This window comes from Rutidosis leptorrhynchoides, chromosome 2 (assembly GCF_046630445.1).
Source record: "Rutidosis leptorrhynchoides isolate AG116_Rl617_1_P2 chromosome 2, CSIRO_AGI_Rlap_v1, whole genome shotgun sequence".
NCBI lineage: Eukaryota > Viridiplantae > Streptophyta > Magnoliopsida > Asterales > Asteraceae > Rutidosis > Rutidosis leptorrhynchoides.
This window is the reverse complement of record NC_092334.1, coordinates 294352501-294371353: the sequence shown is the minus strand read 5'-3', so window position 1 is coordinate 294371353 and position 18853 is coordinate 294352501.

Genomic DNA, 18853 nt, shown 5'->3' with positions numbered 1-18853 from the left:
GACTCAGTTAAAATGTATATACATGTAGTGTTTTAATATGTATTTATACACTTTTGAAAGACTTCAATACACTTATCAAAATACTTCTACTTAACAAAAATGCTTACAATTACATCCTCGTTCAGTTTCATCAACAATTCTACTCGTATGCACCCGTATTCGTACTCGTACAATACACAGCTTTTAGATGTATGTACTATTGGTATATACACTCCAATTATCAGCTCTTAGCAGACCATGTGAGTCACCTAACACATGTGGGAACCATCATTTGGCAACTAGCATGAAATATCTCATAAAATTACAAAAATATGAGTAATCATTCATGACTTATTTACATGAAAACAAAATTACATATCCTTTATATCTAATCCATACACCAACGACCAAAAACACCTACAAACACTTTCATTCTTCAATTTTATTCATCTAATTGATCTCTCTCAAGTTCTATCTTCATGTTCTAAGTGTTCTTCATAGATTCTAAAAGTTCTAGTTTCATAAAATCAAGAATACTTTCAAGTTTGCTAGCTCACTTCCAATCTTGTAAGGTGATCATCCAACCTCAAGAAATCTTTGTTTCTTACAGTAGGTTATCATTCTAATACAAGGTAATAATCATATTCAAACTTTGGTTCAATTTCTATAACTACAACAATCTTATTTCAAGTGATGATCTTACTTGAACTTGTTTTCGTGTCATGATTCTGCTTCAAGAACTTCGAGCCATCCAAGGATCCATTGAAGCTAGATCCATTTTTCTCTTTTCCAGTAGGTTTATCCAAGGAACTTAAGGTATTAATGATGTTCATAACATCATTCGATTCATACATATAAAGCTATCTTATTCGAAGGTTTAAACTTGTAATCACTAGAACATAGTTTAGTTAATTCTAAACTTGTTCGCAAACAAAAGTTAATCCTTCTAACTTGACTTTTAAAATAAACTAAACACATGTTCTATATCTATATGATATGCTAACTTAATGATTTAAAACCTGGAAACACGAAAAACACCGTAAAACCGGATTTACGCCGTCGTAGTAACACCGCGGGCTGTTTTGGGTTAGTTAATTAAAAACTATGATAAACTTTGATTTAATAGTTGTGATTCTGAGAAAATGAGTTTTATTATGAACATGAAACTATATCCAAAAATTATGGTTAAACTCAAAGTGGAAGTATGTTTTCTAAAATGGTCATCTAGACGTCGTTCTTTCGACTGAAATGACTACCTTTACAAAAACGACTTGTAACTTATTTTTCCGACTATAAACCTATACTTTTTCTGTTTAGATTCATAAAATAGAGTTCAATATAAAACCATAGCAATTTGATTCACTCAAAACGGATTTAAAATGAAGAAGTTATGGGTAAAACAAGATTGGATAATTTTTCTCATTTTAGCTACGTGAAAATTGGTAACAAATCTATTCCAACCATAACTTAATCAACTTGTATTGTATATTATGTAATCTTGAGATACCATAGACACGTATACAATGTTTCGACCTATCATGTCGACACATCTATATATATTTCGGAACAACCATAGACACTCTATATGTGAATGTTGGAGTTAGCTATACAGGGTTGAGGTTGATTCCAAAATATATATAGTTTGAGTTGTGATCAATACTGAGATACGTATACACTGGGTCGTGGATTGATTCAAGATAATATTTATCGATTTATTTCTGTACATCTAACTGTGGACAACTAGTTGTAGGTTACTAACGAGGACAGCTGACTTAATAAACTTAAAACATCAAAATATATTAAAAGTGTTGTAAATATATTTTGAACATACTTTGATATATATGTATATATTGTTATAGGTTCGTGAATCAACCAGTGGCCAAGTCTTACTTCCCGACGAAGTAAAAATCTGTGAAAGTGAGTTATAGTCCCACTTTTAAAAATCTAATATTTTTGGGATGAGAATACATGCAGGTTTTATAAATGATTTACAAAATAGACACAAGTACGTGAAACTACATTCTATGGTTGAATTATCGAAATCGAATATGCCCCTTTTTATTAAGTCTGGTAATCTAAGAATTAGGGAACAGACACCCTAATTGACGCGAATCCTAAAGATAGATCTATTGGGCCTAACAAACCCCATCCAAAGTACCGGATGCTTTAGTACTTCGAAATTTATATCATATCCGAAGGGTGTCCCGGAATGATGGGGATATTCTTATATATGCATCTTGTTAATGTCGGTTACCAGGTGTTCACCATATGAATGATTTTTATCTCTATGTATGGGATGTGTATTGAAATATGAAATCTTGTGGTCTATTATTATGATTTGATATATATAGGTTAAACCTATAACTCACCAACATTTTTGTTGACGTTTTAAGCATGTTTATTCTCAGGTGATTATTAAGAGCTTCCGATGTTGCATACTTAAATAAGGACGAGATTTGGAGTCCATGCTTGTATGATTGTGTAAAAACTGCATTCAAGAAACTTATTTTATTGTAACATATTTGTATTGTAAACCATTATGTAATGGTCGTGTGTAAACCGGATATTTTAGATTATCATTATTTGATAATCTACGTAAAGCTTTTTAAACCTTTATTGATGAAATAAAGGTTATGGTTTGTTTTAAAATGAATGCAGTCTTTGAAAAACGTCTCATATAGAGGTCAAGACCTCGCAACGAAATCAATTAATATGGAACGTTTTTAATCAATAAGAACGGGACATTTCAGAGGGGAGACAGGAATGATGATAATGAGAAGTGATGGTGGTTCAAGTTTCGTAAGTGACGGTTGAGGTGATGGATTGAGGTGGTTGCAGGGTTCGAATCAATAAGCAGATCGATGCGTTTGTTGTGGGTTCACAAAGAAAACATGAGAGAGAGAGAGATAGTGTGTCGATGAGTGTGTGTGGCTTGATTTCAGTTTCAAGTTGAAAGTGACGGTGGTTTGGGGTGGTTTGTAAGATGGTGTCGTGAAGGTAATCCAGGAGGTGGTCACGATGGTGATGGGTTTTATAAAGATGGCACTCCATAAATATTATGTGTGTATATGTATAGATATATATTTGAGATATAAAAATGAAGGTGAAGGATGGTGGTTATTGGTGATGTCATGGTGGCGGAGGTGGTCCGGCGAGGTGACTGGGGTGAAGGTGGTGTCTGGTTAGTGATCAAGGTTGAAGATGGAGCCGGGTTCCATATATCTATGTATGTGTATGATACATACATATATATATATATATATAATATAACTCTAAATATTAATAATAATATAATAATTAATAATAATAATAATTTAATAATAATTAAGAACATGTGAAAGAAACATAACATCAATCAGTGAAAATATCTGCCGACAGTTTTCACGGGGTGTGTCCATTGCTAAACAGTTACGGATAATTTAATTCAGAAAAAACTCATATTTTAAAATTAAGTCCATTTATTTAATTCAGTCATTACCTGTTTGAAACCTGATCAAAAAGATTCAATAATTATTTCTTTTCTGTTCCAATTTATATGTACGAAGTACAAAAACTTAGATTGAAAAGGTAAAAAAAATATTTATCAAAACTACTATTTTTTAATCAAATTTTGGAACGACTTTTATTTTAAAACTTCATATATATATATATATATATATATATATATATATATATATATATATATATATATATATATATATATATATATATATATATATATATATATATATATATATATATATATATATTAGACTTATTTTAAAAATAATTAAACGTCAACCGAAAGTTACAGACATTTATCATTTAAGCTCAAAATTAATTATATTTAATATACACTATGTATATATATATATATATATACAATTTTAAATAACAAATTTACTACGCACATAAATATATATTAAATAATTAAATTAAATATTACAATATATATATACAAGAAATATACATATAAAATAATAGTTTTATTACAATGTAGTTTATTGTACATATTTATTTATAACAATAAATGTATATAATAGTTTATTAATGTTCATGTTATTATATATATTATACATATATTTAGATATACACATATTTATATATATCCACATATTTACAAGCAATAGTTCGTGAATCATCGGGGACAGTCGAAGGTCACATGAATATATGAAAATAGTTCAAACTTTTTGAGACTCAACTTTACAGACTTTGCTTATCGTGTCGAAATCATACAAAGATTAAGTTTAAATTTGGTCGAAAATTGCCGGGTTGTCACAGTACCTACCCGTTAAAGAAATTTCGTCCCGAAATTTGATCGAGGTCGTTATGGCTAACAAATAAAATGTTTTCATGACGAATATGAGTTGATAAAAAAAGAGTTTTATCACCGTTGAGGAATATGGATAAAATAGTCCGATTATTCGAAGAATACGAATGAAGCTGTCGCAAAAAGTGAATTGAAGAAAATAAGATTTTTTTTAGCTTTTGACGTAAACAGGGTTGAATTCCGGAATTCAAGGGATTTAAAGAAGATCTTCGAAATCTAAAAGATTTGATTCTTCGGGATTTAAGGAAATTAAGATTTGTGTAATTAAATACGGTGATATGCCTCGATTACTCTGTCTGATTCCATTATAAATTAAGCTCTTCCGTTCCATTACTCTCACCATTCCTATACTTTCTTTCTTAGTTCATACATTCAAAAGATTGTGAAAATACTAAATCCCGTTATAATCCTTGATATTTTTCTAATTATCATTTCTGTCATCCTTCTTTTCAATCTTCTACCAGAAAAATCTGTTTGCTTCTACTATTACCTTGGGTGATACTATTCTAAATTATACCATGTCTTTATATTGCTATTCGTATTAATTTTCACGATTTGTAACCTCCGTGTTGTCATTGGGCTTTATATTTTCTCTTATATTTTAGATCTCTTTGCCTTTTTATTATCCTCTCAACCTCTAGTAAAGCAAGTAACGTTCCAGAATTCGTAAGTATGGAGTTTCGAATGAACTTAATGTTATAAACAAGAAAGAACGTAGTGTTGGAATTTAACAACTTTAATAAACAACATGTTCTTAAAAATACATGTTCATAAAACCATTTTTATGATTTAAGGAAAGCGGAAGCATGAATATAAGTTCATGTTTATTTGTTTAATCATTAAGTTAAATTCCATATTAATATCAAGTCATGAATCATGCTTACATATAAAACAAGTATAAGAAGAAGATTATTACCTCCTCAAGTTAATTGAGGGTGATATTGAAGAACAAGAAGATGATAGAACCTCAAGTTATTGTGTACCAACACCACCCTTAAACTTGTTAGGAATTAAGACCCTTAATCACCTTTGAACAAGCTCAAAACCCTTTGCTCTTACACCCAATTTTCTGGACAGCAGTAAGCAGTAGGTTGAAAAGATGATGAGAATGCAAGCCTCAAAAGCATGAAACCTCAAGAGATTATACCCCAAACTTGATACCAACACCTAGTACTTATGTTAGGATTAATTGACACTTGAAAAACTAGCTTGCAAAGAAGAAAATGATCTTCCTTTTGACCCTCAAAGTCCACGGCTGAAAACAGCTGCAGAAGCAGTTTTTTTTTTCACTAAAACTTGATATCTTTGCATGTGTGGTATGGCATTTGGTCAAGGAGCATGCTTATAGAGACTTGGAAAAGTATGTCACATTCAATGAAGAATCTTGTGCATGTTCTTAAACTCCCCATGCCACTACCATTTAAACACATATAATATACTTGTGGAATATAAAACTGAATTTATAAAATCAGTTTTTATAAAACATGAAATTATAAAACACATTTTATAAACTTGTATATTATTTGTTATGTATATTTTGTAAAACAAATTTTATAAAATGTAACATAACTTAATAAATTATTTAACCTATAAATAATTAAATCCTTGTTACATATGTTATTCCATAACTTATATAAACATATCAGGTAATATTATTTAAGAAACCTTTTCCTTAAAATTCAGGTGTCGCGTATTTAATCAATGATTCAATCGTTAAGATCAAATACGAATAAGGTGTCGGTAAGTTTGTTATTGGGTATGACCCGACTTGGATCATAACATGTTAGCCACATTAATTTAATATGTCTTTCGGGCATACGAAATACCTTCAATCTCCCACTTGCACGAGAAACATAAGAAATTAATGCAAGCGATGGATACCACCTAACGACCATCCATCACCCCCAACATGTTATGACGTTGTGCCATTCAATAACATCATCCCTTTCGAGTTCCCATCTCGAATATGAATAGGTGAATCTTTCATTATTTCCTTTCGTCCTAGATGTCATGTTAAATCCAAGAGACACATAGTGATCACTCTCTTCTAGATTTAACTTTATCAGGTCTTAGACATCTAACTCTCAACGAATAAGAGGGACAAATTCCATCTTGACTACATACGTCCTAAACATGTACCTTGCATTGTACCTGAGCTCTTCCTTATGAACTACCATATTTCAGAATAGCGAAGGAAAGAATCAAGGCACAATACTTGGTAAATATTTGAACCCAATATGTATCTCAGGTCAGAGGATACAATGATATTCGCCTTTACTCAAGATTACATGTGATCAACCACAAAGGCTCCATTTAGCAAATCTTGAGGGCGGGTCTTCCAATATTTGCATCCCACAAATATCTATGAACCTTGGTAGCGACCTTGCCCCACATTCAGTCCGTGAATGTATACCAATCTAAGTTCATAATAGTCTAAACCTCACACTTGTTCCCATGAATGTGATTGACTACGAAATTTAGAATAATTACTTATTCATGGATAAAATATGCGAAATAGGAACATGACTCAAAATAAATTAATACCATAATTATATTAATGAGTTTGAACAATTTCGTTCCGTTATAATACTTAAAACAGATCATGACCAATCCCTACAATATCAAAGCCCAAATGCACAAACATGTCCTGTATGTTTTGATCCATGTAAGAGCTTCATGAGAGGATCCGCTATATTAAGATCTGTGTGAACTTTGCGAATACATATCTTTCCCTTTTCAACTTCATCCCTTATGTAGTTGAATCTCCGCTCAATGTGACGGGTCTTTTGGTGAGCACGAGGTTCTTTGATTTGACCAATCGCGCCCTCATTGTCACAAAAGATCTCAAGAGGGTCCTGAATGGAAGGGACTACTCCTAAGTCGTCGATGAATTTCTTTATCCATGCAGCTTCCTGAGCTACCAATGAGGCGGTAATGTACTCTGACTCTGTAGTGGATAATGCAACAACATCCTGTTTAGAACTCTTCCAAGAGACCGCACCTCCGTTTAACGTGAAGACATAACCGGACTGTGATCGAGAATCATCTCGATCAGTTTGGAAACTCGTGTCCACGTAACCCTTTACAACAAGTTCCTCCTCACCAGATCCATATGTTAGAAACATATACTTAGTCCTCCTAAGGTATTTCAATATACTTTTAACCGCAATCCAATGACTGTTTCCTGGGTTATTCTGGTATCTACTTGTCAAGCTTAGGGCGCATGATACATCCGGTCTAGTGCATATCATTGCATACATGATTGACCCAATAGCAGATGCATAAGGGACTCACTTCATTTTCTCTTGTTCATCTTTCGTGGTAGGGCACTGAGATGAACTGAGAGGCGTTCCTCTTTGAATAGGTACCAAACCACTCTTAGAGTTCTCCATCTTGAACCTTTTCAAGACCTTTTCAATGTATGCACTTTGATTCAAACCTATCAGTTTCTTGGATCTATTCCTGTAGATCCCAATCCCCAAAACGTATTGTGCTTCTCCAAGATCCTTAATGGAGAAGCATTTACTTAGCCAAGTTTTAACTCCTTGCATTGCTGGAATATCATTTCCAAATAACAATATATCATCCACATATAGTACAAGGAACATGATAGTGCTCCCACTAGCTTTCTTATATACACAAGCTTCATCACCATTTTTAATGAATCCAAATTTCTCAGCTTCCTCATTAAAACGATGATTCCACATTCTAGATGCTTGTTTCAATCCGTAGATTGACTTCTTTAACTTGCATACCTTTTTAGGATATTTCGGATCAACAAAACCTTCAGGCTGAACGATATAGACATCTTCCACAAGATATCCATTTAGGAAAGCGATCTTCACATCCATTTGCCATATTTCATAATCATAATGAGCAACAATGGCAAATAATATCCTAATAGACTTTAGCATTGCCACAGGCAAAAAAGTTTCATCATAGTCAATCCCTTGAGTTTGAGTAAAACCTTTTGCTACAAGTCTAGCTTTATATGTATCCAAGTTTCCATGTATGTCGGTTTTCACTTTGAAAAGCCATTTACAATCAACTAGCCTTGAGCCAGTAGGTTGTATAACCAGTTCCCAAACTTGGTTGTCATACATGGATTGCATCTCAGCGTTCATGGCTTCCTGCCATTTATCCTTATCAATCCTTGATAAAGCATCTTGGTAGTTTGTTGGTTCATCCAAATCAACCACATAGCAACCATCCATGAGAAACCCATATCTCTCAGGAGGATTACTAATCCTACCAGATTTGTGAACGTCTTGTGTATTTTGATCATCCATTTGATCACTTTCAACATTTTCATGTTGAGTGCTAGTATCAACCAATTGTGTATCATCTACTTGATCTCGAACCTCCTCAAGATCTATCTTCCTTTCACTATCACCTTCCATTAGGAACTTAGTTTCAAGGAATTCAGCCTTCCGAGCAACAAATACATTCTGTTCGAAAGGATCATAGAAATAATATCCCATATTATCCTTGGCATATCCTATGAAGATACACTTTGTGGATCGAGCATTTAACTTATTAGGGTCGTAACGCTTAGGGTAAGCTTCACATCCCCATACCTTTAAGTATGATAGAGATGGAGGTTTTCCAAACCACATCTCATGAGGTGTTCGTTCTACTTTCTTGGTTGGGGCCATATTTAAAATACGAGCCGCGGAGCATAGACAATAACCCCAAAATGATAGTGGTAACGAGCTTCTAGCCATTATAGATTGAACCATATCCATTAGGGTTCGGTTCCTCCTTTCGGAAACTCCATTCAGTTGGGGTGTTCCAGGAGGAGTGAGTTGCGAGATAATCCCACAACTTCTAATATGATCTTGGAAAGCATCGCTTAGGTATTCACCTCCTCTATCAGTACGAAGTACCTTGATTGTCTTATTGAGTTGATTTTGTACTTCATTTTGATACTTTTTGAATGCTTCAAAAGTTTCATTCTTATGTCTTAACAAGTAGACATATCCGAAACGACCGAAGTCATCAATGAAAGTAACGAAGTATCTTTCACCATTCCTAGTTATAGGCTTAAAGGGTCCACATACATCCGAATGTATTAATCCCAATAAGTCCTTAGCCCTTTCATAGGTCCCTTTGAAAGGCGCTTTAGTCATTTTGCCTTGTAAAAAAGACTCACATACATCAAACGAGTCTAGTTCATTTGATTTCAAAAGTCCATTCTTTTGAAGTGTATGCATTCGGTTCTTGTTTATGTGACCAAGGCGACGATGCCATAAGTAGGAATCACTCAAATCCCTTTTGAGTTTCTTGGTGCTTGCATGGTATATTGAGCTATTGTATGCTGTGTCATCATGAACCAATTCATAAATACCATTCAAAGGCGAAGCCTTAAAATAGAACACATTATTTAAAGAAACATGGATATCATCATTAATGAAATTAAGATTAAAACCACATTGTTTCAAATGGGATACAGAAATAATGTTTCGTGATAAATCGGGTGCATACAAAACATTTTTTAAAATGATCTCCAAACCACTTGGTAGCTTCAAAACAAAGTCTCCTTGAGCTTTCACTTGCACCCTTGCTCCATTTCCCATGAAGAGACTTGTTGTTCCCGTATCCTTATCACTTCTTTTGAACCCCTACAAAGAATTGCAAATATGAGTTCCACATCCTGTGTCTAATACCCATGTATTAGAAGAAGTAATACTAAGCTCAATGTATACCATATATACATTACCTGAGGTTTGCCCTGCATCCCTCTCTTCCTTCAACTCCTTAAGGTAGAAAGGGCAGTTTCGTTTCCAGTGATCTATTTCACCGCAACCGAAGCACGGATCTTCCTTGGAGTTTGCTTTACCGGTAACCTTTTGCTTTTTGTTGTTGTTGGTTGGGGTAACCATCTTTCCCTTTCCCTTGCCCTTGCCTTGGTAGGCGGGTCCTTTCCTCTTAGCCGCCTTCGGCATAGAAGTGTTATTGTTTTTGGACCCGCCTTCATTGATCATAAACATGTGTGAAGCCCTTTTACCCATGTTCACTTCGGCCGTCTTAAGCATGGCATGTAATTCGCCAATGCTTTTATCCCAACCATTCATGTTATAATTTAACACGAACGTGTCAAACCTCTTTGACAATGAGTTAAGGATAAGGTTCGTGGCTAATTCATTAGACATGTTGCAATTAAGATGGTTTGCTCGATCAATTAGGCTTTTCATCTTAAGGACATAAGATGAAACTGATTGGGTGTCGTCCATCCGACATGCATGAAGCGCTCGGACCGTTTCAAAGCACTCGACACGAGCTTGTTGAAGGAACATCTCCTTCAACTGTGTGATCATGTCATATGCACTATGATGTTCAAAATCCTTTTGGAATTCGGGTATCATAGTCATAAGCATGAGGTAAGAAACTTGCAACGAATCGGTGCAATATTTCTCCTAATAAGCCATGCCTTCCGTATCATCCTCATCCGGTTGATCGGGAATGGGGTCTTCCAACACATACGCCCTATCCTCTAGTTTGAGGATAATTCTTAGATTGCGGAACCAATCCATGAAGTTCGTATGGTTGAGTTTTTCCTTTTTGAGGATAGACCTCAACGATAGGTTGTTAAAGTTGATTGGTGCGTTAGGAATGTTGTTGTTATTGGCGGCCATCTACAAAATTTAACAAAGTTGTTTAAGTATTATTTTTAATTTAACAATCAATACCCTTTAAATCCAATTGATATTTATTAAATTTTAGAATCCAACGGTAAACCAAATTTCGGTTACGTGACCTTTATCCCGTCATTTGATTTAGCTAGGTAGTCATTATATGACAATTGCAATCCTTTTGCAACTTCTAAGTTATGAGATCATGCAATCCTTTTGCATGGCATATTATCCCATCAACACCTATTTGTTCATCATGCTTTGGTGACCCTAAGTTCATGATTTCCAAATCAAGTCGTCCTACTTGTGTAAATGTGTAAACTTAACATACAAGTGGTTAGGTGACCTTTATCCCACAAGCATGCAAATTTCACCTTAATCATATTAGTTTGTTCATGACGGTTAGGTGACCTTTATGCCATCATGAGTTCCCTAATATGTCTAAGTGTCACACAAAAGGATGGCGTTTAACTTGTTTACCTTGTATAAGGGATTTTAAGTTTCCATTATTTCTAGTTTGAGAAAACTTTTATGCCATACACCAACATGCATTTAGTGTATGGTACTTATGAAAATCCATTTTCATGTCATGTAATAATGCCAATTTTATTACTTTGATATAAACCTTTTTATATGTGCAATCCGTTTCTAGTTCTTAATAACCATTTATTAATATCCTTTTAGCTATTTCAATTTAACCGATTAAATTGTGGTTTGGTAAATTTCATGTTGTTAATAATTTAACCAATTAAATTGTAGTTTTGCTTGTTGTTAACTTGTGTGATAACTTGTTGTAGTAACATACACAATCCACAATCATACAAGGAATTAAAACAACCAGGCATGCAAAACAAATGTTCACAATCAAGCCTTTTGGTAGACATTTTGTTTAGCCGAAAACAAAATGCCACCGGTCAATGGGTGAAACACAAAGTAAGAGGTTTTAACCTCCCACTTAACCTTGCATCCACATGCTTTTTGTGTTCTTCCTTGTGATCTTCATGCATCTTCATCTTGTTACAAAATATATCCTAATACATTTTGTCTAGAAAATGAAAATACAACCTAATCTATTTTACATGCCAAATATAAAATAAATTACATAACCAAATGAATATTATTACAAACCAATTGAATGAATAATTACAACCATATTGAAATTAACAAATCAACCAAACAAACTTTCATTCAACCATAAGGTCAAGGCATTGATTGTAAACTACAACATACAACAAATATGACCAATTTGCAAGTTCCAAAACCCCTTTTGGAACTCCATAAAATCGGCCAACCTTATACAACCCTCCCAAATCCATTAATTTTTCATTTTACTTTCATGCATGTTAGTAGAATGCAAAGTTGATGGGTTTTAAAGACCATATATAAGAAGCATAATCCATAGACTTCGGCTCTAGATACCATTGTTGGAATTTAACAACTTTAATAAACAACATGTTCTTAAAAAATACATATTCATAAAACCATTTTTATGATTTAAGGAAAGCGGAAGTATGAATATAAGTTCATGTTTATTTGTTTAATCATTAAGTTAAATTCCATATTAATATCAAGTCATGAATCATGCTTACATATAAAACAAGTATAAGAAGAAGATTATTACCTCCTCAAGTTAATTGAGGGTGATATTGAAGAACAAGAAGATGATAGAACCTCAAGCTATTATGTACCAACACCACCCTTAAATTTGTTAGGAATTAAGACCCTTAATCACCTTTGAACAAGCTCAAAACCCTTTGCTCTTACACCCAATTTTCTGGACAGCAGTAGGTTGAAAAGATGATGAGAATACAAGCCTCAAAAGCATGAAACCTCAAGAGATTATACCCCAAACTTGATACCAACACCTAGTACTTATGTTAGGATTAATTGACACTTGAAAAACTAGCTTGCAAAGAAGAAAATGATCTTCCTTTTGACCCTCAAAGGCCACGGCTGAAAACAGCTGCAGAAGCAGTTTTTTTTTTGCACTAAAACTTGATATCTTTGCATGTGTGGTATGGCATTTGGTCAAGGAGCATGCTTATAGAGACTTGGAAAAGTATGTCACATTCAATGAAGAATCTTGTGCATGTTCTTAAACTCCCCATGCCACTACCATTTAAACACATATAATATACTTGTGGAATATAAGACTGAATTTATAAAATTAGTTTTTATAAAACATGATTTTATAAAACACATTTTATAAACTTGTATATTATTTGTTATGTATATTTTGTAAAACCAATTTTATAAAATGTAACATAACTTAATAAATTATTTAACCTATAAATAATTAAATCCTTGTTACATAAGTTATTCCATAACTTATATAAACATATCAAGTAATATTATTTAAGAAACCTTTTTCTTAAAATTCAGGTGTCGCGTATTTAATCAATGATTCAATCGTTAAGATCAAATACGAATAAGGTGTCGGTAAGTTTGTTATTGGGTATGACCCGACTTGGATCATAACATTTTAGCCACATTAATTTAATATGTCTTTCGGGCATATGAAATACCTTGACGTAGTAGCATGATTTGATTTGTCAAGTTACCATAATCACTGAGAATAGAACTATCAAGAATATATTTTCTTGATATGTTCAGAAGTTAAGCAGAATGAAAGAGTTATGTAGCATGGCACATGATGACGTTATGATCTGTGAATCATCACGTTCTATTAGAACTCAGCATGACTTACTGTAATATAATCATGTTGATCAAGTGTCATTATATTATACTAACTCATGCTTCAGTTCCCAACACTACTTCAATATCATTCATAATTCAAATTCAAATTTTTTTTCAGAATTTTAGAAACCAAAACAGTTTCTTTTATGATATAACACAGATAGAGCGGAGAGATAATTAATATCAGACGAGAATATTTATGAAGATATCTTCTGAAATATTGAGGATATTTATAATGAAAGATACCATGATATCTAATAATTCTAGAACCAAAGTGTGACGAAGAAATTCATTCACAATGATTTGGAATGATTAAGGAGCAAGGTAATCTCCAAAGATTTCATCAAAAACATAATCATCAAGATTCTTTATGTACAAGTTTAGTCCTTGTGATTTGTTCAGAGTCTCCTTCATGGTTTGCTCAATTCTTTATTATCAAACTTTTGACTGTTAAGGCAGTCTCCAGTTTTCGCTGCTTCATCAGCTTTTTCAAAACTCAGAAAACTGATTCATGGGCTAAAGCGCTTTTCAAAAATTTAGAATTTAAGTTTGTAAATCCAGGAGTTTGAAGTTATATATATATATATATGTATATGTATATATATATATATATATATATATATATATATATATATATATATATAATTGTTGTCGTAGAATCGCTGAGAAGTTCGAGATTATCGATTGATGCCTCCCGGTATTTGGTATGGCAACTGTCGTTACAAGATGCAGATGAGTAGGTAATAGGGTTTCAATGAATATAATAACTTTTTAGAAAGTCAAAGATCAATGAAGTTGCTGGTAAGTTTACTGCTAATGTGGTGGAATATAAACGGTTCTCCTGTAATAATGATGAAGGGTAATCTTATATAGCAAGGTTATAATAAGGCTAATCCGAATGAAAATTCGAAGTTGATGTGCTGGAGCTGTGACAGAATTTGCTAATTTAAAAAAAAAGAACTGCAAAGTTATTTTCGGTAATAACAACGCCAAAGGAGCTAGCACAGATACGTGCTAAGCGTTTACTCGGGTTCCAAGAGTTTTTCAGGTGCATAACAATATGCATCAATCTTTTCTTTCATAGATGAAGTGCGGTTGGTTCATCCTCTCGATTGAGGTGTTTTCAAGGATCATGAAAGGTTTGAACACAGATTGTAATCATCAAGATACAAATGAGGTTTAAGATGAAATCAAGTGGCAAACTTGAAGAAATGTTTAGTTTCATATGTTATAGTCAATATTTTAATTTATTTTAATTGTCCAATGATCGTAGTCCACAATTAACTGTCCAATAATTCATATATAGCTTAATATATAATATTCGAATTAATTAATACGTATCGTGACCCGTGTACATGTCTCATACTCGATCACAACTCAAAGTATATATATTATTGTAGAATCAACCTCAACTCTGTATAGCTAACTCTATCATTACTGCATATAGAGTGTCTATGGTTATTCCAAATAATATATATAGATGCGTCGATATGATATGTCAAAACATTGTATACGTGTCCCGATATTTAAAATGCATAAATAACAGTATTTAAATGAAGATAAATAAAGTGCGTAAAATAAATAACAGTAATTAAATGACAATAAATAAAATTGCGAGAATTAAATTGCGATAAAATAAATTGTGATAAATAAAATGTAATCAGTTAGCTAGGAACAGTTAGCTGGAAATAGTTGGCGTGGATTCTTAACAAAATTTCTCATAGTTAATTTGTTTGTATCTAACAAATTTTATTTTTATCCAATGTTTTCTTCATTATGCCACTTGTTGGATTCTGGTGAGTCAAAATCCAAATATGAAATTGAATGAAAATGGTTATTTTGCGGTGTACAGATATGTATATCGGTGGTTGTAAGTAGGATAGTAAATGACTGTTGAATCAGATTCGAAGAATGTACAGTGTAACTTATTAATGTGAAATCTAAATATTTCTAGGGTATTACCTACCCGTTAAAATATTTTTACCATTAACAGTTTGTACAAACGAATTTTTAATTACAATCTTTATAAAAATATACTTACATATATATTTTCTTCAGATGTAATCATAGATTTAATGAGTTAATATGATATTAAACTCATTTGATTTACCGTTAGAACTAGAATACATAATCTCTAAAATATTAGAGATTACATAATCACCAGGAAGAACGAAGATAAATGATGTGGAACGATTCGTAGAACGATGATTACGTTCGAGGTACATAATGAGATGTTGAGGCGTGTGATGCTGAAACTTGAGTTGTTGTGGTGCTGGTATTGATGTTGGTGGTACTGTTGGTGCCATTGATGTTGTTGAAGCCGGTACGTTTTGCACCATATTTTTCAAATTGATTACTCGAGCACGAAGTTCGTTGACTTCTTCTATTATTCCGGGATGATTGTCGGTCAGAACGAGTGGATGAATAAGGTTTAGAATTTTAGATAGAATATAATCGTGGCGAGATATTTGGGAAATGAGAGAGAAAATGGTGTTTCAAACAGGTTCGCCGGTAAGTGCTTCAGATTCTTCTCCAAGAGGAAAAATCGGTGGATGGAAGGGATCATCTTCTTCTTGTCTACAACGATCTAGTAGATTACGAACCCATCAGATGAATTGGTGATGGCTGATTGGTTGATTCATTCCGGTTACACTGCTTTCGAAGTTCGAGTGGAAATCCATATCGGAATAGCTGTCGGAATCTGAGGGACTCGAACTGGTTGAGGGATTCATCTCGTACGATCAGATGAAGTATTTTTGATAAGAAATAGATTATAGGATGTAGATTAGTACCCTGCAATACATAATTTATATATGCATATATAATACTAAAATCCCATAAGTTACGGAGGAATTTACGGAAGCTGTCAGGCAAAGGTAACAATAACAGATACGCTAAGATATGAATTTATCTATACACTGTCTATGTAATAGAGGCAATAAGATGTGTCTAGACTTTAAGGATGATAAGCAAATAATTTTTTGACACTAAATGATAAGCAAAACTTTTGACATGCAGACACGGTCGAAGTCCAGACTCACTAATGTATCTAAACAACTATCAGTTACACACACTAATGCAAGACCTGGTTCGCTAAGACCACAGCTCTGATACCAACTAAAATTCCCCGTTCATATACAATATAAACGATTCACAATAGTTGATTACATCGCGAGGTAATTGACTTCTATATGATACATTTTACAAACATTGCATTCGTTTTTAAAAGATAAACTTTCTTTACATCGAAAGTTGACGGCAAGCATACTATTTCATAATACCTCCAACTATAATTGACTTAATAATAATCTTAATGGACTCGACGACTCGAATGCAACATCTTTTGAAATATGTCATGAATGACTCCAAGTAATATCTCTAATATGAGCAAATGCACAGCGGAAGATTTCTTTCATACCTGAGAATAAACATGCATTCAAGTGTCAACCAAAAGGTTGGTGAGTTCATAGGTTTATCATAAAATAATAAAATTCATCATTTTGATAGACCACAAGATTTAAATCCTGCATGGTACAAATGGGCCCGAATCCTATACCCATCTGTAATGTACATGTGATATCTTTTAAATACAGTACACCTTTCTCGTGTACGAAATCATCTTTCATAAATCTTAGTAACCGTACACATATCTTGTGCACAAAAATAACATACACATAACATGTGTATAAAATCATTCTCTCGATACATAACATTCATTTTTCATTGCTTTCATAGCTTGGCTTGGTAACCGACCTTAACATATAATGCGCATAATAATATCCCCAAAACAGAACATCTCGTCTATATAATAATCATATAAACTTCGAAGTACTAAACACCACGCCCACTAGCCCTTCCGTCTAGTGAACATTCTGGGTGGGGGTGTTAAACCCGGTAGCTACCTTTAGGATTCGCGTCAATTAGGCGTGCACTAATTCTCAAAATTAGTGATGTTCCCTAATTCTTAGGTTACCAAGCAATAATAATCTGGGGGAAAATATTCATATCAATTGTGGCAATTATCACGTCTACATAATTCAATGGTGGCAATTATCACGTCCACATAATTCATTCGAGGAATGTTTTGCTTATGTCTATCTCGTCAAACATTTATAAAAGCATTTTATGTATTCGCAGTTCAAAATGTATTTCAAAAGCATTTAATAAAGCAGTTGTAAAAGTAGCGCATGTATTCTCATTCCCAAAAATGTAAAGAGTAAAAGGGAATCAAATGAACTCATAATACTGTATTTTGTAGTAAAAATACATATGACGACACTGAATAATGCAGGGTTGACCTCGGATTCACGAACCTATTATTCAATCATGTATATTAATACATGTAATGGTAATCGAACAAATATATATCTTATTAGTGTTTTTATTTATTATTTTATATCATGTGTTTTATTAATAACTTAATTAGATATATTTATCTTTATATAGCTAATTAACATTTATTTCAAAAGTATTAATATGACTAGGTTTTATGTCATAAATATATTTTTATATAGAAAATCTTCATTTGATATATCAATAGTAATAATAATAATGATTAAAATAATACTAATTATAATAAAAAATTATGATAATTCTAATAATAATAATAATTATAATTTTAATATTAATGATAAAGATAGTACTAATAATAAAAATTGTTTATAATGATAATACTAATAACGTTTAATGATAATACTAATAATTATGATATAATTTTGTTAATAATAATATATAATCTAACAATACTAACAATAATAATAATAATAATAATAATAATAATAATAATAATAATAATAATAATAATAATAATAATAATAATAATAATAATAATAATAATAATAATAATAATAATAATAATAATAATAATACTAATAATAATAAAAATAATAATGATAATAATAATAAGTAATAAGTAAACTACCTCAATGAAGTAGCCCTAAAAAAATGTCCAAGTCCGGGTTTGAACCCGGGACGTCCCGCAAACCCCATAACATCCTTAACCATCCCTCTGCTCATGTACTTCAGAAATTATTACCACCCCAAAATATATATTACCCGTTATTTTCATTTCGGCCAAACTGAGACACTTGCGGCCCAACTAACATGGCAAGATCACGGCCCAAGATCAATAGTCCGTTATTTGATTAATGAATTTTGAAGCCCAAGCCCAATTCTTACTAGATTAATTCGTGAATTAAGAGATAGGAAAAGGAAACCGTAATAGCCAGTTGTAACA